The sequence below is a fragment of the Bombina bombina genome, chromosome 10 (genome assembly GCF_027579735.1).
Source record: "Bombina bombina isolate aBomBom1 chromosome 10, aBomBom1.pri, whole genome shotgun sequence".
Taxonomy (NCBI): Eukaryota; Metazoa; Chordata; class Amphibia; order Anura; family Bombinatoridae; genus Bombina; species Bombina bombina.
In genome coordinates, this window is record NC_069508.1 from 42,221,393 (window position 1) to 42,246,130 (window position 24,738).

A 24,738-nucleotide genomic window follows, 5' to 3' on the forward strand; every position below is an offset into this window, starting at 1 on the left:
TGTAGAAATCCAACCTCAACCAATTGTATGGAGGACCCCCTTCCCTCACCCCATAGGGTAGGGAACCCATCCCTCCCCCTCCCTCACTAAATATTTATTTTTCTGTAGCGTAGGGAATCTCCCCTATCCAAAATCCCAAAGGCCAATTTTAGTCGACTCTCAATAGTACATTATTTACTGTAACTAAAGAGGAAAGGGGCTTGGGCATTATTATTTCAGATTATTTAAAATTTGATAGACAATGCAGCAGTGCAGCCAGTATGTCTAATCGAATACTTGGTTGCATTGGGAGAGGTAATAGTAGCAGAAATAGCACGGTTCTTATGCCACTTTACAGATTGCTAGTTAGACCTCATCTGGAATATTGTGTATGGTTCTGGAGACCACATCTCCAGAAAGATATAAATAAACTAGAAACTAGAAAAGTGAGTATGTGCAGGTAAACAGCTTCAGCTTCTACAAGTTTCCCCCGTGATGTAGGTTTTCGGCAATTATCTGGAGGACCGAAATACCGGGATTTAAGCCAACAATCTGAAGCCGCTTATCTGGAGGAAGAGGGGTGAGTGAGATCGCTCTATCGATCTCCAGAAGGCAAGTGTTATCCCACGGTACATTCTGCTTTCCTCAATTGTAGAGCACTGAGGCACAGAGAGTGCATTACAACGTGTGAACTTTTAACATCATAGCTTGTGAACTCCCAGCTCCTAATACAACGGAGGACCTAGGACATATATGCCCAGCTAATAGTCTGTGATACATTGTTTAATTTGTCTACATCTATACACACGGTCACACTGTGGCTACATTATTCATGTGAAAGTATCGTTATTATAACAGCTGAATACATCAGACAATAAATATAATCTGTAGACGCCATCAGTCATCTGTCATTTTTTGACGCTTATCTCATTCTTTCATCCTTTGTGGTTACTTTATTCGCAAGGATCTATTGGAACTGAACTTTATATATACATATATATATACATATATATATATATATATATATATATATATATATGGCAGAGTTCAATAACGTTATGGCAATCCAGTAGTTTAGGAGTTAAGCAAGCAGAGTAGTCAGACAGGCAGAGTTCAATAACGTTATTTCAATCCAGTATACAGTAACAATCGCAAAAACGGCTTAAAGATTTGACAAATAGTGCAATAACATATAAGCACTGACATTAAAATAATCAAAGAACAGTATCCATAAAAGAAATCAGTGTCACTGGTGAGTTTAGGCAGTCATTTCCTGGGACCCACTCTCAGCTCGATCCTCACGATGTTACTAGCGCCGACCACGAGCATTCTTGCTTTTCAAATAAAGATACCAAGAGAATGAAGAAAATTTGATAATAGGAGTAAATTAGAAAGTTGCTTAAAATTGCATGCTCTATCTGAATCACGAAAGAAAAAATTTGGGTTCAGTGTCCCTTTAAGAAGGTAGCAGATACAGGAGAAATGCAAAGAAGCTTTTTTTTTTTGTAAAAAGGGTGGTGGATTAATTAAATAAACTTCCAATAGAGGTGGTAAGCACAGGGACTGCAAAATAATTGAAAAATGCTTGGGACATGCATAAGGCTATCCTAAGAAAACAGGAACATTTAATATGGGTAGACTTGATGGGCTTTTTGGTTCTTTTCTACTGTCAAATTCTATGTTTCTATGTGAGATCATGGGTGAGATCAAGTGGTGTCTAATCTTTTAATTTAATGGGCCATTTTTATACCTCCCAACATGTCCGAGATTGTATCTGTGATCAGTAGACTGGGGGTTGTCAGTGTGACTCTAGCCATTAGTCATGATGGACCAGGGTGGTGCTTGGAGGGTCACGGACAGCTTTGGTGTGAAAGGTAGGCATTGCATATGCAGTGGTGGCTCCAGTAATTACATCTGGGTGGGCAATTACTATATCAGACTGAAAAGGGAGGCATTGCAGATGTTCCATGGGTGGAGTCCAGTTGAGGGTGTTCTGTGGGTGGGATTCAGTGCAGGTAATGCATGGTTGTGGGGTTCCACAAAATTGACTAGGTGGTTCAGGTTGCAGCTGGACAGGCTAAGTGGGAACGTGAAATTGTTCTCTCTCTTCCTCAGCACAATGTGGGGTGCAACCTTATAGATTGGGGTGTTTTGCACTCCTGTAAAACAGCCACTGGACAGAGGGAGTAGTGTAGCTTGGTGGTTCCTGTTCTCACAAACGGACATTTATAAGACAGAGAGAGCTTTAAAAGGTATGGAAAAGCTTCCAACCTGGGAATATTCCACTAAAAGCATTTACATTTTTTTTACTTAGAGAGCAAATAAGCACCTATTAGAAATGTATCCTAATCAAACAATACACACACACATATATATATATATATATATATATATATATATATATATATATATATATTTATTGTAAGTTCCCATGGAATAGAGAATGGGGCCCACAATTTATCCTCTATTTGTTTGAAAAATGTTGTATCGTAATTTTATCTTTTGTACCCATGGATAGTGCTGCGGAATTTGTTGGCGCTTTACTATATATATATATACAGTGATCAAGCGCACATGCATACGAAATGCGTTTGCAGATTTACCTGTTCTCACACATAGTTTGATTTTATGTGAGTCGTATAATGATGTGCTTTTAACTGTATTTAATAAAGCCTTTTGGATTTTATACATCGTTTGGAGTATTCATCCGATTACAGCGGCTAGTGCTGTGGAATTCTCAAGTACGGTGAGATCAATTGAGCGTTTTCCTGTCAGTGACTTTGTAATGTGTGTGTGTGTGTGTGTATATATATATATATATATATATATATAAGAGCGTAGTGGAAACGGCACTCCTCACATCAGCAATCACCTGGTGCACTGCTAAATAAACAAACAGTAGCAAGTGGTGAATGATCCAAACGGATGGGTTCTGTATCCAGCAAAAACTTCACACAGCAGGCACAGCAGGAATATATAATCCGTTTAATGTGTATATAACCAAACGTTTCAGCCCTAACATGGGCTTTTGTCAATGGTAAACATAAGCCAGGACAGACATGATATATATGTATATATATATATATATATATATATATATATATATAGGTATATATATATATATATATATATATATATATAGGTGTATATATATATATATATATATATATATAAATATATATAATCAAAAAGGGATTTGCACTCTCACTTCAGGATATCTTGCCAGGGTGTCAGGATTTACAGGGCCGCCATCAGGGGGTGACAGGGCTGACTCCTGTCAGGGGCCCAATGGGCCAGGGGGCCCCATGAGGCAAGAACAACTTATTTAAATTTTTGCAGCCGCCAGAGGGTACTACCACAGAGTACTATTAAGCGTGGGAAATGTTATCCCAAGGAGTAAAGCATTAGCATTTGAGAGGATTTCTGAGTGTGCACTAAACCTCTATGCACAGTGTGAGACAGACTTGGCACTTAAGTTTGTACAGTGTGTGCCTGAGTTAGACGGCAGATCACTTTCATTTGCAGAGGAGGTAGGACTTACTTAGTAAATGTTTTTTTATTTCTTTGTGAAATTTCAGATTGTAACTTCAGTGTGGTAGTAGTTGTATGGTGAGGCCATGGGTCCATACAAACACATTTTTTTAAAAGCAATATGCAGCAGTGTATTTATGATTATTTGACAATGCTGTAGAAATCCTATATTTAAAGTGAAAGTCAATCCTAGCGTTGTACAAACACTAGGATTGACTATTGAAACAAATAAAGGGGACTTTCATTCATGAAGTATAAGATACTTCATGTAGAAAGCTCCTTTATTTGATTCAGTCGATCGCTGTTTTTACCTGGTACAGCAGCCCGTGGCTAAAAAAAATTTGGCTAAGAGGTGACGTTTTCACCTCTTAGCCAATAGCCGTGCGGTAAATCCAGCTCCCATGGGCACTAAGCCGGATTTACCGTACGGCTATTGGCTAAGAGATGAAAACGTCACCTCTTAGCAAAAAAATTCTTTAGCCGTTGTTTGTACAACACTAGGATTTACTTTCACTTTAAAGCCATGCAGACATGTTTTCTCCTCAATACACAAATGGTAGGTGCCCTTTTGGCAGATGAGTTTTTTTTATTTATATATATATATATATATATATATATATATATATATATACAGGGAGTGCAGAATTATTAGGCAAATTAGTATTTTGACCACATCATCCTCTTTATGCATGTTGTCTTACTCCAAGCTGTATAGGCTCGAAAGCCTACTACCAATTAAGCATATTAGGTGATGTGCATCTCTGTAATGAGAAGGGGTGTGGTCTAATGACATCAACACCCTATATCAGGTGTGCATAATTATTAGGCAACTTCCTTTCCTTTGGCAAAATGGGTCAAAAGAAGGACTTGACAGGCTCAGAAAAGTAAAAAATAGTGAGATATCTTGCAGGGGGATGCAGCACTCTTAAAATTGCAAAGCTTCTGAAGCGTGATCATCGAACAATCAAGCGTTTCATTCAAAATAGTCAACAGGGTCGCAAGAAGCGTGTGGAAAAACCAAGGCGCAAAATAACTGCCCATGAACTGAGAAAAGTCAAGCGTGCAGCTGCCAAGATGCCACTTGCCACCAGTTTGGCCATATTTCAGAGCTTCAACATCACTGGAGTGCCCAAAAGCACAAGGTGTGCAATACTCAGAGACATGGCCAAGGTAAGAAAGGCTGAAAGACGACCACCACTGAACAAGACACACAAGCTGAAACGTCAAGACTGGGCCAAGAAATATCTCAAGACTGATTTTTCTAAGGTTTTATGGACTGATGAAATGAGAGTGAGTCTTGATGGGCCAGATGGATGGGCCCGTGGCTGGATTGGTAAAGGGCAGAGAGCTCCAGTCCGACTCAGACGCCAGCAAGGTGGAGGTGGAGTACTGGTTTGGGCTGGTATCATCAAAGATGAGCTTGTGGGGCCTTTTCGGGTTGAGGATGGAGTCAAGCTCAACTCCCAGTCCTACTGCCAGTTTCTGGAAGACACCTTCTTCAAGCAGTGGTACAGGAAGAAGTCTGCATTCTTCAAGAAAAACATGATTTTCATGCAGGACAATGCTCCATCACACGCGTCCAAGTACTCCACAGCGTGGCTGGCAAGAAAGAGTATAAAAGAAGAAAATCTAATGACATGGCCTCCTTGTTCACCTGATCTGAACCCCATTGAGAACCTGTGGTCCATCATCAAATGTGAGATTTACAAGGAGGGAAAACAGTACACCTCTCTGAACAGTGTCTGGGAGGCTGTGGTTGCTGCTGCACGCAATGTTGATGGTGAACAGATCAAAACACTGACAGAATCCATGGATGGCAGGCTTTTGAGTGTCCTTGCAAAGAAAGGTGGCTATATTGGTCACTGATTTGTTTTTGTTTTGTTTTTGAATGTCAGAAATGTATATTTGTGAATGTTGAGATGTTATATTGGTTTCACTGGTAAAAATAAATAATTGAAATGGGTATATATTTGTTTTTTGTTAAGTTGCCTAATAATTATACACAGTAATAGTCACCTGCACACACAGATATCCCCCTAAAATAGCTATAACTAAAAACAAACTAAAAACTACTTCCAAAACTATTCAGCTTTGATATTAATGAGTTTTTTGGGTTCATTGAGAACATGGTTGTTGTTCAATAATAAAATTAATCCTCAAAAATACAACTTGCCTAATAATTCTGCACTCCCTGTATATATATATATATATATATATATATATATATATATATTACATTCCAGTTTACGTCCCCTTTATGCAAGGAGGCATTTTATCTATGATTTTTACATCTGCATAAAATTTTATACTCTCAGACTAAGATTGCCCAGTGTTTGAAATGAGACAGGTTAACTTAACACTTTTCAGTTTACATTACAGCTGACTTAATTTTGAAATACATACAAACAAGCCTAAATTCTGCATTTAACCAGATCTAATGGTATGAGACTGAGTACCACAGCTTATGGTTTCCACCAAGACCATATAGAGTACAGCATTTTCAAAATCCATAAGTACAGCTGACAGATGGGAACATTTGTACACCAGATTTGAAGTGGTGCTCTTGGTTGGGGAAAATGGGGAAAAAAACAAACGTATGTCAACATTTCAAAAGTACTTCTTTTCATCTAGCCCTCTACCCATCTACCCAAATCATTAAAGGGACATGAAACTCAAAAAAATTCTTTCATGATTCAGATAGAGAATAGAATTTTAAACAACTTTCTAATTTACTTCTATTATCTAATCTGTTTCATTCTCTTGGTATCATTTGTTGAAGGAGCAGCAATGCACTAATGGTTTCTAACTGAACACATGGGTGAGCCAATCACAATCAATATATATATGCAGCCACCAATCAACTGCTAGAACCTAGGTTCTCTGCTGCCCCTGAGCTTGCCTAGATAAACCTTTCAGCAAAGTATAGCAAGAGAAGGAAGCAAATTAAAAAATAGAAGTAAATTGGAAAGTTGTTTAAAATTGTATTCTATATCGGAATCATGAAATAAAAATATTGGGTTTCATGTCCCTTTAAGGTACACTTTTGAATTCACAGAATTATATTTGTTTGCACATTAACAAATATGATTCTTTAAAAAGTGATCTTTTAATTTCTGCAATTTTTTTTATCATGCATGTCACACACTGTTGATTTAGGGTATGCAATGTGCAGAAATGTTACCTCCTGTGAGTGTTTCTGTGGGTGTCTGTGTTTATGTCTTTGTGCTTTTGTTTGTGTCTCGATAAGTGTGTATGTATTTTTTTCTGTGGGTCTCTCTGTGAGGGTGGGTGTGTATGTATTTGTGCATTTTCTGTGGATGTCTGTGAGGGTGTGTGCGTATGTCTTTTTGCTTTTTCTATGGGTGTCTCTGTGAGGGTGTTTGTATGTATGTCTTTGTGTATTTTCTCTGGATGCCTCTGTGAAGGTGAATGTGTATGTCTTTGTGTGTTTTCTGTGGATGTCTCTGTGAGGGTGGATGTGTGTATGTATGTATGTATGTCTGTGTTTTCTGTTGGTGTCTCTGTGAGGGTGTGTGTATGTCTGCATTTTCTGTGGGTGTCTCTGTGAGAGTGTGTATGTCTTTGTGTGTTTTCTATGGATGTCTCAGTGAGGGTGTGTGTGTATGTATGTCTTTGTGTGTGTTATGTGGTTGTCTCAGTGTGTGTATGTCTTTGTGTGTTTTCTGTGGGTGTCTGTCTGTGTGTGTGTGTGTGTATATGTCTTTGTGTGTTTTCTGAGGCTGTCTCTGTCAGTGTTTCCTTGGGTGTATGTGCAAGTTTGTGTTTGAGTTTTTGTGTGTGTGTGTGTCCATTGTATGTTCCTTTTTAGGACATTCTGACCTTAGTACTGATTATTCACATCTTTCTACAGACTTTGAGAGTAATGAGACCTTTCCGGAAGTCACCAATCCACCATTTAACCTTTCAATTATTGTTTAGGCAGTTCAGAGCCCTTCCTTTCAGCCACTGCGTGCTGTTGTCATCATTTAGTTGGCATCTTCCTTGACAAAAAGATAATCAGAACTTCATATTTTGTTTTGTAAATCTCCTTTTTTGACAAAACTGTAGTCTACCTCATTACTTGTCAGGTCAATGTAAACAAGTGCTGAGTGTCTGTTTGGGTGTCTGTGTCTGAGTGTGTTTCTTTGCGTGTCTTCTAGAGTGTCTATATGTGAATCCTTATATGTGAGTGTGTGTTTCAGTGTATGAGTGTGTCTCTGTGTTTCTGTGTTTGTGTGTTACTACCTTTACAACATTTCCAAGTTTCACTACAGAATAAAGTGCATATACGTTCTTAGTCACTTGGTCAAAAATTGCACATGTCAAAGGGTGGGGGGCTCTGATCAATGGTTAAGTCAGGGGCCCCAAAATTTCTAGTGGCAGCCCTTGTCAGGAACATCAAAGTACAAATACAAAAAAAAAAAAAAAAATCTGCACTCACTGGACTTTCCATACAAGGGTTTTAATGTGTATAGTACTATGCACATTAAAACCCTTGTGTGGAAAATCTAGTGAGTGTGGATCCTTTTTTTTGTGTGTGTATGTGTATATATATATATATATATATATACTCACACACACAGTCCTTTATAAAGCAACAAGCTTCAAGGATCAGTAAACACCTTGCAATTACAAGACATTTCAGTTGTGTTGATAGAGAATAACAAATTAGCCAAACAAATTAGCATCCTTTTTACTCTAATTGTTTTTCATTTGCCAAACTCCACCCACTATTTTCCCTATTTGGAGGAGCCAATCAGTCTGCAGACAACATGGATAGCCATCTTCATCATGTTAGTATAAAGTACCTTGTTTTGCAATTATCAGATAAAACCAATTAGGGAGATATATGTAGCAGAGTTAGCCTTGATAAGTCAGCAGAGTGCATTTCAAGTTCTGAGATTTACACAAAATTGCACAAAAAGGGGCAAAATAAATAATGAAATTATATTGCAAAGTTGTTTAATTATACATAACATTTTAAACCTCACAAAATGTTTACTGTTCCTTTAAAATGAGTTGTGTTAATACTAGAGATTTGAACTATCCTGTATTTGGCAGGATAATCACAGTTCTGGAGCTTTTTCTCTCTGTCCCTCCCACTTTTTTCCTTCTTTTGATAATGTCCCAGTTGCATAAAGTGAATATTCTAAATCTCCCCTGGACACAAGGGATTCATTTGGTGAGGGTGGCATGTGGGACTCTCAGTTCTGACCGAGATCAGGGTTTTTCTGGGAGGGTTCTAGGATTGCCCTCTAGCCAAAATAATACCCTCTATTTTATAGGAGTGGTATAATATTTAAAAAAACACAATTATCCTTCAGTAAACACCACTTGATGCCTAGTTGGGACATGTGATTACCATTACCATAGTTTCCACCACTGTGTTATGTTTTGTTTTGCATTGGCTACAGCAGAGGAGATAACATCCAAAACAATGGACATTGTGTTAAAATTACAGTGACTTGTTATACTGGAGTATAAAATGTATGGGACATTGCTCCTTTAGGTTTATTGTTGTTTATGCAATATCTATTTTTTTCCTCTATGAAATCGCAACCCATTAAAATGAGCTTGTAGGGAGATCAAATCCTCCTTTTCTTATTACTTTCTAAACACAGAAATGCTTCCTTATCTTATCTATAGCTGTATGCCAAAGACCAATACTGTGGGCCTAGTATTCAAAAGCTTGCCACTCAGGTGAGACGATCTAAGACATTGCGTCAGTACACAGAGGTCCCTAAAAAAAATGTTAGAAACACAACATTTAATTTGAAAGATATTTATCTCACTATACAGTGTTTTTTTTCTGTTAAGAAGAGACACCTATGTTACAATATAAGGTCTAAAAAAATTCCAAAGCTGGGGTAATTTTTCTGCTGCTCTTGTTGTCTTTCTTATACTTAAAGGGATACTAAACAATTTTTTTTCTTTCATAAATCAGAGCAGCAATTTTAAGCAACTTTTGAATTTACTCCTACTATCAATTTTTCCTAGTTCTCTTGCTATCTTTTTTAAAAAGTAGGAATTTAAAGCTTAGGAGCCAGCTCATTTTAGGTTCAGAACCATGGATAGCGCTTGCTTATTGGTGGCTACATTTAGCAAACTAATAAGCAAGCATAACCCAGGTTCTGAACCAAAAATGGTCCGGCTCTTAAAGGGACATGAAACCCAAAATGTTTCTTTCATGATTCAGATACAGAATATAATTTTAAACAACTTTCCAATTTACTTATTTTTAGTTGACAAAAAAGGAAAATGTAAACAATTTCAAATACTCCAGCAAGTAAAATAGATCATTGGTTAACAATAAAGGGGGAAAATACAGTACAATGTCCCTTTAAATACTTTTAATACACATATTTTGTATGCAGATTTGTTGCAATATAGATAACAATTTAATGTGCACAAATACGTTGACTATTGTCACTAAATAAAGGTCAATTATAAGCTAGTGCTCTCTCTTCTTCTGCTTTATCTCTATTTTATTCCTCTCCCCTATAGCTTTTTGTCAACACTCTATTTCTCTGTGTACTTCTTTGTGTGTACAATTGCACTGGCAATTTCCAATTCACTTCTATTATTAAATTTGTTTTCTTTGTATCATGTTGAAGATTAGGTTTATGAGCAGCAATGCTCTACTGGGAGCTAGCTGACACATTGGGTGAACCAATGATAAGAAGCAAATGTGCAACCACCAATCAGCAGCTAGCTCCCAGTAGTGCATTGCTGCTTATGAGCTTACCTAGGTATGCATTTCAACAAAGGGTGGTAAGAAAACAAAGCAAATTTGAAGAAAAAAATAATTTTACTGTTATTTAAAATTGCATGCTCTATCTAAATCATAAAAGTTTAGTTTAGACTCTATTGTCCCTTTAAAGGGACACTGAACCCAAATTTTTTCTTTTGTGATTCAGATAGAGCATGACATTTTAAGCAACTTTCTAATTTACTCCTATTATCAAATTTTCTTCATTCTCTTGGTATCTTTATTTGAAATGCAAGAATGTAAGTTTATATGCCGGACCATTTTTGGTGAACAACCTGGGTTATTCTTGCTAATTGGTGGATAAATTAATCCACTAATTAAAAAGTGCTGTCCAAAGTTCTGAACGTAAAAAAAGCTTAGATGCCTTCTTTTTCAAATAAAGATAGCAAGAGAATGAAGAAAAAATTATAATAGGAGTAAATTAGAAAGTTGCTTAAAATTGCATGCTCTATCTGAATCACGAAAGAAAAAAATTGGGTTCTGTATCCCTTTAAGTGAAAGAAAACTGACAGGCAGGGACCTTTACCACGTTTCGACAGACAATGGATAGTGTAACTATGAAGCCTTTTCTTTCCTGAAGAATAACAATTAAATAAATTAAAGTAAAACACCAGATTTATGTTGTTCCACTGATTTGGTTGTTGATTTTTAAAGAGATTGGTTGTTTAGATTAGCGAAAATACTTTTTTTTTTCTTCTTTTTTTTAACATATGTCTGAAAAGCAGATTCACAAACAAACAAAATATTAACATAAAATAGGAAATGCAATAATGTTATGCAAATCCCTGGTGTAGGAAGCTATTACTATTTTTAAAGCTTACAATAAAGTTTAGCGCATGAGAGAGTAAACCTTAGTTGGTCTTTCATTTTGTAATAGTTTCATTCAGTTCATTTAGACATTGTCCACTCCGGTTGGGTCCGTCTATGTTCTATGTGAAAAAAACATCCGTTTGAAGATAAAGATTTTTTTTTTAATTAAGGTGACACACTTATTAGAAATGTTTTTTCAGGCAATTGCTCTTTTGGTTCCCTAGCCTCCTCTGACTCACAAGCCAGAAACACATTAAATATACAACAACACATTAAATATACAGCATACAGACTCTTAACAGCTCCAAGACAGTTTAATTTTTGATTTCCCCCAAGTCCAACACCTGATATACCATATGCTTTGAATTTTTCAAGCTTCAGAAATCATTTGCCTGTCCCCAAGCAGGAATAGTTGGGACAGATCATTTACACCAGACGGTTTAAGTTTGTTGTATTTAATAAAAAAAAAGTTAATTTACTGTATTCTAAAACTCTTTATACCACAATCAAAAGCCATTGAAATGTTTTATATTAGTTTTAAACTATATTGACCCTTTAAACGATCATTTTTATGTAAGAAGGTATCATGAAATATTAAGAAGTTATAGACCAGTTCAAATAATATTAGATATATGATATACCTTAAAGGGACAGTAAAGTCACAAAAAATCTTTTATGATTTAAATAGGGCATGTAATTTTAAGCAACTTTCCAATTTACTTTTATTACCAATTTTGCTTTGTTCTCTTGGTATTCTTAGTTAAAAGCTAAATCTAGGAGGTTCATGCGCTAATTTCTTAGACCTTGAAGACTGCCTCTAATCGGAAAGCATTTTGACAGTTTTTCACCACTAGAGGGCGTTAGTTCATGTGTTTCATATAGATAACATTGAGCTCCGGCACGTGAAGCTCCTAAGAGCAAGCACTGCACTGATTGGCTAAAAATGCATGTCTGTCAAAAGAACTGAAATAAGGGGGCAGTTTTCAGAGGCATAGATACAAGGTAATCAGAGGTAAAAAGTATATTAATATAACTGTGTTGGTTATGCAAAATTGGGGAATGGGTAATAAAGGGATTATCTATCTTTTTAAACAACAAAAATTCTGGTGTTTTCTGTCCCTTTAAAGAATAGTTGTTTAAAGGGACATGAAACCCCAGTTTTTTTTAATGATTCAGATAGAGAATAAAATTTATGTTTATTATCTACTTTACTTTGTTCTATTTGGTATCCTTTGTTGAAAATCATACCTAGCTAGGCTCAAGAGTTGGGTGCTTGCTGCTGATTAGTGGTTGCAAATTGTTGCCTCTTGTCATTGACTTACCAATGTGTTCAGTTAGCTCCCAGTAGTGCTTTGCTGCACTTTAAATAAAGGATACCCAGAGATTGAAGCTAAATTGATAATTAAAGGGACATGAAACCCAAATTTTTTCTTTTGTGATTTAGAAAGAGCATGCCATTTTAAACAACTTTCTAATTTACTTCTATTATCTAATTGGTTTTATTCTCTTGATATTCTTTTCTGAAAAGCATATCTAGATAGGCTCAGTAGCTGCTGATTGGTTGCTGCACATAGAAGCCTTGTGTGATTGGCTCACTAATGTACATTTCAATTTCTTCCATAAAGGATATCTAAAAAATGAAGCTAAATAAATAATAGAAGTAAATTGGAATGTTGTTTAAATTTGTATTCTCTATCTGAATCATGAAAGAAAAACAATGGGTTTAGTGTTCCTTTAAAGTGAATTGGAAAGTTGTTTAAAAATGTATGCTTTCTCTGAATAATGAAATAAATATTTTGGGTTTTATGTTCCTTTAAAGGGACAGTAAAGTCAAAATTAAACTTTCATTATTCAGCGAGGGCATGTGATTTTAAACAACTTTCCAATTTACTTCTGTTATCAAATTTGCTTTGTTCTCTTGGTATCTTTTATTGAAACGTAAAACTAGGTTTTACTTTCCAATTTACTTCTGTTATCAAATTTGCTTTGTTCTCTTGGTATCTTTTATTGAAACGTAAAACTAAGTAGGCTTATAAGAGCTCAGGAGTAGAGCTGCAACAACTAATCGATATAAACTATAATAATCGACTATGAAAATAGTTGTCAACGGATCTCATTAAAGGGACACTGAAACCAAATTTTTTATTTTGTGATTCAGAGAGAGCATGCGATTTTAAGCAACTTTCTAATTTACTCCTATTAGCAAATGTTTTTCATTCTCTTGGTATCTTTATTTGAAAAGCAAGAATGTAAGTTTAGATGCCGGCCTATTTTTGGTGAACAACCTGGGTTGTTCTTGCTGATTGATGGATAAATTCACCCACCAATAAACAAGTGCTGTCCAGGGTTCTGTACTTTCTTTTTCAAATAAAGATAGCAAGAGAATGAAAAAAAATTGATAATAGGAGTAAATTAGAAAGTTGCTTAAAATTGCATGCTCTATCTTGATCACGAATGAAAAAAATTGGGTTCAGTGTCCCTTTAATAATTAGTTGGTTTGCACACAGCACCAGCTGTTTCACTTCAATGAACTCCTGCACATGGTATTGTGTTTTATGGTTATGTCTTTAGCCTAAAGGACATCTACAGACATTTTCTTTTCACTTTTTCAGGGCAGTATAAGTTTCTTTTTAAGATTACAACTACTCCTGTCTTATGTGCAACCCAGAAATAATAGGAGTCATCATTTGGATTGTTTATATTAAATCAGGTGATTTGGGACTATGCTTTGCCAAGCTTGTTATTTACTCCTAGCCCTAGATTGATGGGAGTTGTTATTTGAATTGATGTGCGCTATTATCCGTTTGCACAATTATTAGCTGATTCATGGCTATTGCTGATTATATGTACTGTATAGATAAGTGTGTAAGGCTTTGTCCTCTTATTGATATATAGTCCTTACAGCACTTTTGCCTTTTTACATTTTTTTATTTTGAATAAATTGTGATAAATAAATCGTTAGTTGCAGCCCTACTCAGGTGTGTGCACGTGACTTTAGTACTTTATGGCAGCAGTGTTGTTTTGCAACATTATTTGTAGTCTTGTTATACAACGTTGCAAAACACTGCTGCCATAGAGTACTAAAGACACATGCACACTCCTGAGCTCTTATGATCCTACATAGTTTTGCTCTTCAATAAAAGATACCAAGAGAACAAATTCAATTTGATAACAGAAGTAAATTGGAAAGCTGTTTAAAATTGCATGCTCTATCTGAATCATGAAAGTTTAATTTTGACTTTACTGTCCCTTTAAAGGAACATGAAACCCAAAATATTTATTTTATTTGTATTTATTATTTATTTCATTATTCAGAGAGAGCATACATTTTTAGTAATTTGACAGTTACAGACATGGGTTATGAAGATAATTATGGTGTTCAAGTCAATATAACCTTGATATCATAACATCTTTTCTTTTAATTGCGAAATGCAATGAGCCAATATGGAATATAAAACGCAACATCATTATCTGTGTAATTAAAGGGCTATTGCACTTTGCATTTTCTATAATTAACATAAATGAGAAGCAGTTAAATATGAAGAATATTTCTTAATGATCAGGTGAGACTAACTAAAAGTGTAACTGATACATATGTATCTATAGTTTACTGGTTGATAGGTACAACTGAAAGTTGTTTCATTCAGTAAAGGAATATCCATAAAAAAAAAATCACAAAGTTTGAAAAATATTAAGTATCAAGTCTCTTTAAAAACAATTTTAAACAACTTTCCAATTCACTTGTATTATCAAATTTGCTTAATTCTCCTGTTATCCTTTGCTGAAGAAACAGCATTGCACTTCTGGCAGCTAGCTGAACACATCTAGTTAGCCAATCACAAGAGACAAATGTGTGCAGGCACCAATCAGCAGCTAGCTTCCACTAGTGTAGGATATGTGCATATTCATTTTCAACAAGGGATAGCAAGAGAGCAAAGCATATTTGAAAATAGAAGTGAAATTAACCCCTTAGTGACCGAGGACGTGCAGGGTACGTCTGAAAAAAAAAGGCAGTTAACGCCTGACGACGTACCCTGCACGTCCTCGGCTAAAGTGAGTGCTGGAAGCGATCAAGATCGCTTCCAGGCACTATTACAGTACTGCAGGGATGCCTCGATGTCTGGGCATCCCTGCAGTGCTGTTACGGAGTGCCGGGACCGGAGCGATCACTCCCCCTTGAGTGATCACTTCCGGTTTTGCTCCACGTGGAGCCCGGCAGTGCAGCAGAGCATCGGAAGCGATCGGACACGCTTCCGATGCTCTGCTAGTGTGCTAAGTGCCTCGGTGGGTCGAGGCACTTAGTTAGTATATAAATCAAATCAAAAATGTGAAAAAAAAATATAATATATAAAATAATAAAGCCCACATATAGCGCCCCCCCCCTCCCCCATGAGGCTTCCAAAATGGCGATGCCCGGTGCATCATGGGGCATCTGGGGGTGTCCCTAGCCTGTCTCACCATAGGGGCAAGCTAGGGTCACCCAATCTGAGCCTTCTTAGAAAAAAAAAAAAATAATAATAAAATACCCCATTTGTCTGATCATGTCAATATTTGTAAATATTGACTCTGATCAGTGTGGATCTCCCTCCCTCTCCTCACTTGCCATTTTGTTGGAGAAAGAGAGAGACCTGTATTTTAGCAGAGAGAGATTTATTTCTTTTATTTGTTAAAAAATTTAAAATCCAAAGGCTCTTTTCAGAGCCATTAACCCCTAGCTTGCCAGTGATCACTATAAATCACTGGCAGTAGCACAGCTGCACTTTTTTTTGCTGTCTGTGCATTTTTTTAGGGGTTAATTTTTGTTGTTGTATTTTTTTTTAAAAACTCAAAGGCTCCTTTCAGAGCCATTTAGCTAATTTAATTTAATTTAAAGACTATTTAACCCCTAGCTTGCCAGTGATCGCTATACATCACTGGCATTAGCATAGCTGTAATTTTTTGCTGTCTGTGCATTTTTTAGGGGTTAATTTTTGTTGTTGTAATTTTTTAAAAACCTAAACGCTCCTTTCAGAGCCATTTAGCTAATTTAATTTAATTTAAATAGTATTTAACCCCTAGCTTGCCAGTGATCGCTATACATCACTGGCATTAGCATAGCTGTACATTTTTGCTGTCTGTGAATTTTTTTAGGGGTTAATTTGTGTTGTTGTAATTTTTTAAAAAACCAAAGGCTTCTTTCAGAGCCATTTAGCTAATTTAATTTAATTTAAAGAGTATTTAACCCCTAGCTTGCCAGTGATCGCTATAAATCACTGGCATTAGCATAGCTCTACATTTTTGCTGTCTGTGCATTTTTTTAGGGGTTAATTTTTGTTGTTGTAATTTTTTAAAAACCTAAACGCTCCTTTCAGAGCCATTTAGCTAATTTAATTTGATTTAAAGAGTATTTAACCCCTAGCTTGCCAGTGATCGCTATAAATCACTGGCATTAGCATAGCTGTACTTTTTAAAAAAAAAACCCAAAGGCCATTTAGTTAATTTAATTTAAAGAGTATTTAACCCCTAGCTTGCCAGTGATCGCTATAAATCACTGGCATTAGCATAGCTGTACTTTTTTTTAAAAAAAACCCAAAGGCCATTTAGTTAATTTAATTTAAAGAGTATTTAACCCCTAGCTTGCCAGTGATCGCTATAAATCACTGGCATTAGCATAGCTGTACTTTTTTTTAAAAAAAACCCAAAGGCCATTTAGTTAATTAATTAATTTTGGTTTTCTGTGACAGATACAAAAATGTCACAGAAAAGATATAGTGTTGAGGAGGCGTATGCCATCCTTGCGTCAGAGTCAGATGCCTCTATGTCTGACTCAGACCCCAATTTTGACCCTGCCATATGCTCAGATACATCATTAGATGCAGTCTCAACTGATAGTGATGTATCTGTGGCTGCTAGCCCCCCTGCCAGCCCCCCTGCTAGCCCCCCTGCCAGCCCCCCTGCTAGAAGGAGGCGTGTTGCTGCCATTGCCGCTGAAGAGTGGGTAACGCCTCATCTCCAGAGGCCAGATATCCCACCCTTCACAGCAAATGCTGGCATAAATATAGATGTGGCAGGTTTTAGCCCCCAACAGTTTCTGGAGGTGTTTCTGGGTGATGATGTATTGGGGAACATTGTCGCCCAAACTAATTTATATGCCCATCAGTACCGTGCTGCAAAGCCTGAAACATATTTGGCAAAGCAGCAATGGGCCCCCATCAATGTGCCAGAATTTAAAAAATTCTGGGCATTGACTATGCTGATGGGCATCATAAAGAAACCCTCCGTTCGCTCCTACTGGAGCAGTAGCCCCATCTGCTCTACCCCCATTTTCTCCCAGAGTATGTCGAGGCAGAGATATGAAATGATTCTTCATTTCATGCACTTCAGCGACAACAGCCTGTGCCCCCCTAGGGAGCATCCCCAATTTGACAGGCTGTATAAAATCCTCCCCCTGATTACCCACTTTTCTGCCAGGTTTGCAGAGGCTTATACACCTGGAAGGAATATATGCGTTGATGAATCCCTGATGAAGTATAAGGGAAGGCTGGGATTCAAGCAGTATATTCCTTCCAAGCGCTCCAGGTATGGGGTAAAGGTGTATAAGCTCTGTGAGAGCGAGACTGGGTATACTCAGGCCTTCCGGGTGTATGAGGGAAAGGATAGCCACCTTGACCCTCCAGGTTGCCCAGAACATATGGGAACCACTGGCAAGATTGTCTGGGACCTGATATTACCCCTAATGAACAAAGGGTATCACTTGTACTTAGACAATTTTTATACAAGTGTCCTTTTGTTCAAGCTACTGTATTGCTTTGATACAGTAGCTTGCGGTACTATTAAAAAGAACCGCAAAGGTTTCCCAGGACAACTTGTACGCACCCGGCTACGAAGGGGGGAGACCTCTGCTCTGCGCCAAGAGGAGCTGTTGGCACTGAAGTACAGAGACAAGAAGGATGTATACCTTCTTACCACCATCCACACAGAGAGGACGGTGGCGGTCTCTGTACGTGGCAGAGCTGAGATCATAAGGAAGCCAGTGTGCATCAAATCTTATAACCGGCATATGGGTGGGGTTGATCTGGCAGATCAGCTGCTGCAGCCCTACCTAATTATGCGGAAGACAAGGGCCTGGTACAAAAAGGTTGCAATTTACCTAATGCAGATTGCAACCCACAACGCTTTTTTGTTGTTCAAAAAAGCAAACCCCGGAATGAAACTGACTTTTTTACAATTTCAGCTCCAGATCATTTCGGGGATTTTGTACCATGATGCACCTGCTCCCCGGGCGGTGATGGGAGAGAGCAGAGTTGGGGCTACTCATTTTATTTTTAAAATCCCCCCTACTGCCGCAAAGCAGAGACCACAAAAAAAATGCAGAGTCTGTACCAAGAGGGGGCAGAGAAGGGACACTGTATATCACTGTCCTGATTGCCCTGGACAGCCTGGACTCTGCATTGGGGACTGCTTCAAGCGGTACCATACAATGGTCAATTTTTAAAAAATAAATAAATTTGCTGTTATTTTTTTTTTGTTATGTTTACTGTTAAATTTTTTGTTATTTTTTTACTTTTAATATGCCAGATTTTTACATTTCACTAATATATTTTTTTTTCTAAAATGGGGCTGTTCTTTTTTTTTTTTTTTACAAAAACCCCTGTCAAACCTATGCATGGGGACATAGGTGTACTCAGGGTGCCTAGCAGAAAACAACCTGTAGTATTTTTTTTGCACTAACTTACAACAGTCTCTCCTAAATCATAGTCAAAAAGCAATGTGTGTGTAAAAATGAAAATTGAAAAAATGCCACCATACACTTTCTCCAATTTTTTTAGCTAAAACAGTTACTTCAAATGCATCAAAGCACACCATATACAATACCTTGGGGTGTCAACATTTCAAAAATATGCACATTCATGGCAATAAATAAAAGTGGGGTTTACAATAGGCCCCAAACTAAAGATAGGCCTATCAGAAGAAATACTCTCACTTAATAACTAAAATCACAAGTCATAAAATTGTAACATAACCTTCCCAAAATCCTGGCAAACCTATGCATGGGGGGCATAGGTGTACTCAGGGTGCCTAGCAGAAAACAACCTGAAGTATTTTTTTGCACTAACTTACAACAGTCTCTCCTAAATCATAGTCAAAAAGCAATGTGTGTGTAAAAATGAAAATTGAAAAAATGCCACCATACACTTTCTCCAATTTTTTTAGCTAAAACAGTTACTTCAAATGCATCAAAGCACACCATATACAATACCTTGGGGTGTCAACATTTCAAAAATATGCACATTCATGGAAACAAATAAATTGGGGTATGTTAAAATACCCCCAAAAAGACAATAGGCAAAGAAAATATGTTAAATGTGAAAAAAAAATCACAAACGCATGTTGGACATTTGGCATTACACCCCCCGAACAAGCCAAGAAACTTATGCATAGGTGGTATCACTGTACTCAGGAGATGTTGGTGAACACATATTGGGGTCTTCTTTGGCAGTAACACATAACAGGAGCTGAGAATTCATGTCTAAAGTACAATGTGTGTGAAAAATAACACACAAAAAATGACTGCCTAATAGTTTGACAAAGAATTAGTGCATGGAAAGTGTTAAAATACCAGCATTTGAAATACCCTAGGGTGTCTACTTTTCAAAAATATATGGTTTGATGGGGGTAAATTACATTGGCCGGCTTCAGAAATGTCCTACATAGGACATGGGTGCATGGGATGTGAAAATTCCAAGTTGAAAAACTGGAATGCGCCCCCTAAAAATAAGGCCTTTTAGCCCCCAGAGAACCCAACACACCTATACATGGGTGGTATCACTGTACTCAGGAGATGTTGTTGAATACATATTGAGGTTTTTTTTGGCAGTAACACATAACAGGGACTGAGAATATATGCCTAAAGTACAATGTGTGTGAAAAATAATGCAAAAAAATGACTACCTAAAAGTTTGACAAAGACTAGTGGTTGAATTAGTGCATGGAAAGTGTTAAAATACCAGCATTTGAAATACCCTAGGGTGTCTACTTTTCAAAAATATATGGTTTGATGGGGGTAATTTACATTGGCCGGCTTCAGAAATGTCCCAAATAGGACATGGGTGCATGATGACAGATGTGAAAATTCCAAGTTGAAAAACTGGAATGCGCCCCCTAAAATTAAGGCCTTTTAGCCCCCAGAGAACCCGACACACCTATACATGGGGGGTATCACTGTACTCAGGAGATGTTGTTGAATACATATTGAGGTTTTTTTTGGCAGTAACACATAACAGGGACTGAGAATATATGCCTAAAGTACAATGTGTGTGAAAAATAATGCAAAAAAATGACTACCTAAAAGTTTGACAAAGACTAGTGGTTGAATTAGTGCATGGAAAGTGTTAAAATACCAGCATTTGAAATACCCTAGGGTGTCTACTTTTCAAAAATATATGGTTTGATGGGGGTAATTTACATTGGCCGGCTTCAGAAATGTCCCAAATAGGACATGGGTGCATGATGACAGATGTGAAAATTCCAAGTTGAAAAACTGGAATGCGCCCCCTAAAATTAAGGCCTTTTAGCCCCCAGAGAACCCGACACACCTATACATGGGGGGTATCACTGTACTCAGGAGATGTTGTTGAATACATATTGAGGTTTTTTTTGGCAGTAACACATAACAGGGACTGAGAATATATGCCTAAAGTACAATGTGTGTGAAAAATAATGCAAAAAAATGACTACCTAAAAGTTTGACAAAGACTAGTGGTTGAATTAGTGCATGGAAAGTGTTAAAATACCAGCATTTGAAATACCCTAGGGTGTCTACTTTTCAAAAATATATGGTTTGATGGGGGTAATTTACATTGGCCGGCTTCAGAAATGTCCCAAATAGGACATGGGTGCATGATGACAGATGTGAAAATTCCAAGTTGAAAAACTGGAATGCGCCCCCTAAAATTAAGGCCTTTTAGCCCCCAGAGAACCCGACACACCTATACATGGGGGGTATCACTGTACTCAGGAGATGTTGTTGAATACATATTGAGGTTTTTTTTGGCAGTAACACATAACAGGGACTGATAATATATGCCTAAAGTACAATGTGTGTGAAAAATAATGCAAAAAAATGACTACCTAAAAGTTTGACAAAGACTAGTGGTTGAATTAGTGCATGGAAAGTGTTAAAATACCAGCATTTGAAATACCCTAGGGTGTCTACTTTTCAAAAATATATGGTTTGATGGGGGTAATTTACATTGGCCGGCTTCAGAAATGTCCCAAATAGGACATGGGTGCATGATGACAGATGTGAAAATTCCAAGTTGAAAAACTGGAATGCGCCCCCTAAAATTAAGGCCTTTTAGCCCCCAGAGAACCCGACACACCTATACATGGGGGGTATCACTGTACTCAGGAGATGTTGTTGAATACATATTGAGGTTTTTTTTGGCAGTAACACATAACAGGGACTGAGAATATATGCCTAAAGTACAATGTGTGTGAAAAATAATGCAAAAAAATGACTACCTAAAAGTTTGACAAAGACTAGTGGTTGAATTAGTGCATGGAAAGTGTTAAAATACCAGCATTTGAAATACCCTAGGGTGTCTACTTTTCAAAAATATATGGTTTGATGGGGGTAATTTACATTGGCCGGCTTCAGAAATGTCCCAAATAGGACATGGGTGCATGATGACAGATGTGAAAATTCCAAGCTGAAAAACTGGAATGCGCCCCCTAAAATTAAGGCCTTTTAGCCCCCAGAGAACCCGACACACCTATACATGGGGGGTATCACTGTACTCAGGAGATGTTGTTGAATACATATTGAGGTTTTTTTTGGCAGTAACACATAACAGGGACTGAGAATATATGCCTAAAGTACAATGTGTGTGAAAAATAATGCAAAAAAATGACTACCTAAAAGTTTGACAAAGACTAGTGGTTGAATTAGTGCATGGAAAGTGTTAAAATACCAGCATTTGAAATACCCTAGGGTGTCTACTTTTCAAAAATATATGGTTTGATGGGGGTAATTTACATTGGCCGGCTTCAGAAATGTCCCAAATAGGACATGGGTGCATGATGACAGATGTGAAAATTCCAAGTTGAAAAACTGGAATGCGCCCCCTAAAATTAAGGCCTTTTAGCCCCCAGAGAACCCGACACACCTATACATGGGGGGTATCACTGTACTCAGGAGATGTTGTTGAATACATATTGAGGTTTTTTTTGGCAGTAACACATAACAGGGACTGAGAATATATGCCTAAAGTACAATGTGTGTGAAAAATAATGCAAAAAAATGACTACCTAAAAGTTTGACAAAGACTAGTGGTTGAATTAGTGCATGGAAAGTGTTAAAATACCAGCATTTGAAATACCCTAGGGTGTCTACTTTTCAAAAATATATGGTTTGATGGGGGTAATTTACATTGGCCGGCTTCAGAAATGTCCCAAATAGGACATGGGTGCATGATGACAGATGTGAAAATTCCAAGTTGAAAAACTGGAATGCGCCCCCTAAAATTAAGGCCTTTTAGCCCCCAGAGAACCCGACACACCTATACATGGGGGGTATCACTGTACTCAGGAGATGTTGTTGAATACATATTGAGGTTTTTTTTGGCAGTAACACATAACAGGGACTGAGAATATATGCCTAAAGTACAATGTGTGTGAAAAATAATGCAAAAAAATGACTACCTAAAAGTTTGACAAAGACTAGTGGTTGAATTAGTGCATGGAAAGTGTTAAAATACCAGCATTTGAAATACCCTAGGGTGTCTACTTTTCAAAAATATATGGTTTGATGGGGGTAATTTACATTGGCCGGCTTCAGAAATGTCCCAAATAGGACATGGGTGCATGATGACAGATGTGAAAATTCCAAGTTGAAAAACTGGAATGCGCCCCCTAAAATTAAGGCCTTTTAGCCCCCAGAGAACCCGACACACCTATACATGGGGGGTATCACTGTACTCAGGAGATGTTGTTGAATACATATTGAGGTTTTTTTTTGGCAGTAACACATAACAGGGACTGAGAATATATGCCTAAAGTACAATGTGTGTGAAAAATAATGCAAAAAAATGACTACCTAAAAGTTTGACAAAGACTAGTGGTTGAATTAGTGCATGGAAAGTGTTAAAATACCAGCATTTGAAATACCCTAGGGTGTCTACTTTTCAAAAATATATGGTTTGATGGGGATAATTTACATTGGCCGGCTTCAGAAATGTCCCAAATAGGACATGGGTGCATGATGACAGATGTGAAAATTCCAAGCTGAAAAACTGGAATGCGCCCCCTAAAATTAAGGCCTTTTAGCCCCCAGAGAACCCGACACACCTATACATGGGGGGTATCACTGTACTCAGGAGATGTTGTTGAATACATATTGAGGTTTTTTTTGGCAGTAACACATAACAGGGACTGAGAATATATGCCTAAAGTACAATGTGTGTGAAAAATAATGCAAAAAAATGACTACCTAAAAGTTTGACAAAGACTAGTGGTTGAATTAGTGCATGGAAAGTGTTAAAATACCAGCATTTGAAATACCCTAGGATGTCTACTTTTCAAAAATATATGGTTTGATGGGGGTAATTTACATTGGCCGGCTTCAGAAATGTCCCAAATAGGACATGGGTGCATGATGACAGATATGAAAATTCCAAGTTGAAAAACTGGAATGCGCCCCCTAAAATTAAGGCCTTTTAGCCCCCAGAGAACCCGACACACCTATACATGGGGGGTATCACTGTACTCAGAAGTTGTTGTTGAACACATATTGAGGTGTTTTTGCTCAGTAACATATAACAGGAACTGAGAATCCATGCCTAAAGTACAATGCGTGTGAAAAATAACACACCAAAATGACTACCCAAAAGTTTGACAAAGACTGGTGGTTGAATTAGTGCATGCAAAGTGTTAAAATACCAGCATTTGAAATACCCTAGGGTGTCTACTTTTTAAAAATATATGGTTTGATGGGGGTAATTTGCATTGTCCGGCTTCAGAAATGTCCCAAATAGGACATGGGTGCATGACGACAGATGTGAAAATTCCAAATTAAAAAACTGGAATGCGCCCCCTAAAAATAAGGCCTTTTAGCCCCCAGAGAACCCAACAGACCTATACATGGGTGGTATCACTGTACTCAGGAGATGCTGCTGAAGACATATTGGGGTGTTATTTGGCAGTAACCCTTAACGTTCTCAGTAAATGTATTCTTGAATTGCTATTTTGTCAAAAAATCACCATTTTTTTTTTTTTTTTTCAAACTTTGGCATAGATTGGTGGTAAAATAGTTGCATGGAAAGAGTCAAAATACTCCATGTTTAATACCTTAGGTTGTGTTCTTTTAAAAAATATATATATGTGAAGGGTTAATCAGGGATTCCTGACAGATATCAGTGTTCCAATGTAACTATCGCTAATTTTTTTAAATTTTTTTTGGAAATAGCAAAGTGCTACTTGTACTTATTGCCCTATAACTTGCAAAAAAAGCAAAGAACATGTAAACATTGAGTATTTCTAAACTCAGGACAAAATTTAGAAACTATTTAGCATGGGAGTTTTTTGGTAGTTGTTGAAGTGTAGGAGATTTTGAGGGTCAAAGTTAAAAAAGTGTGTTTTTTTCAATTTTTTCCTCATATTTTATAATTTTT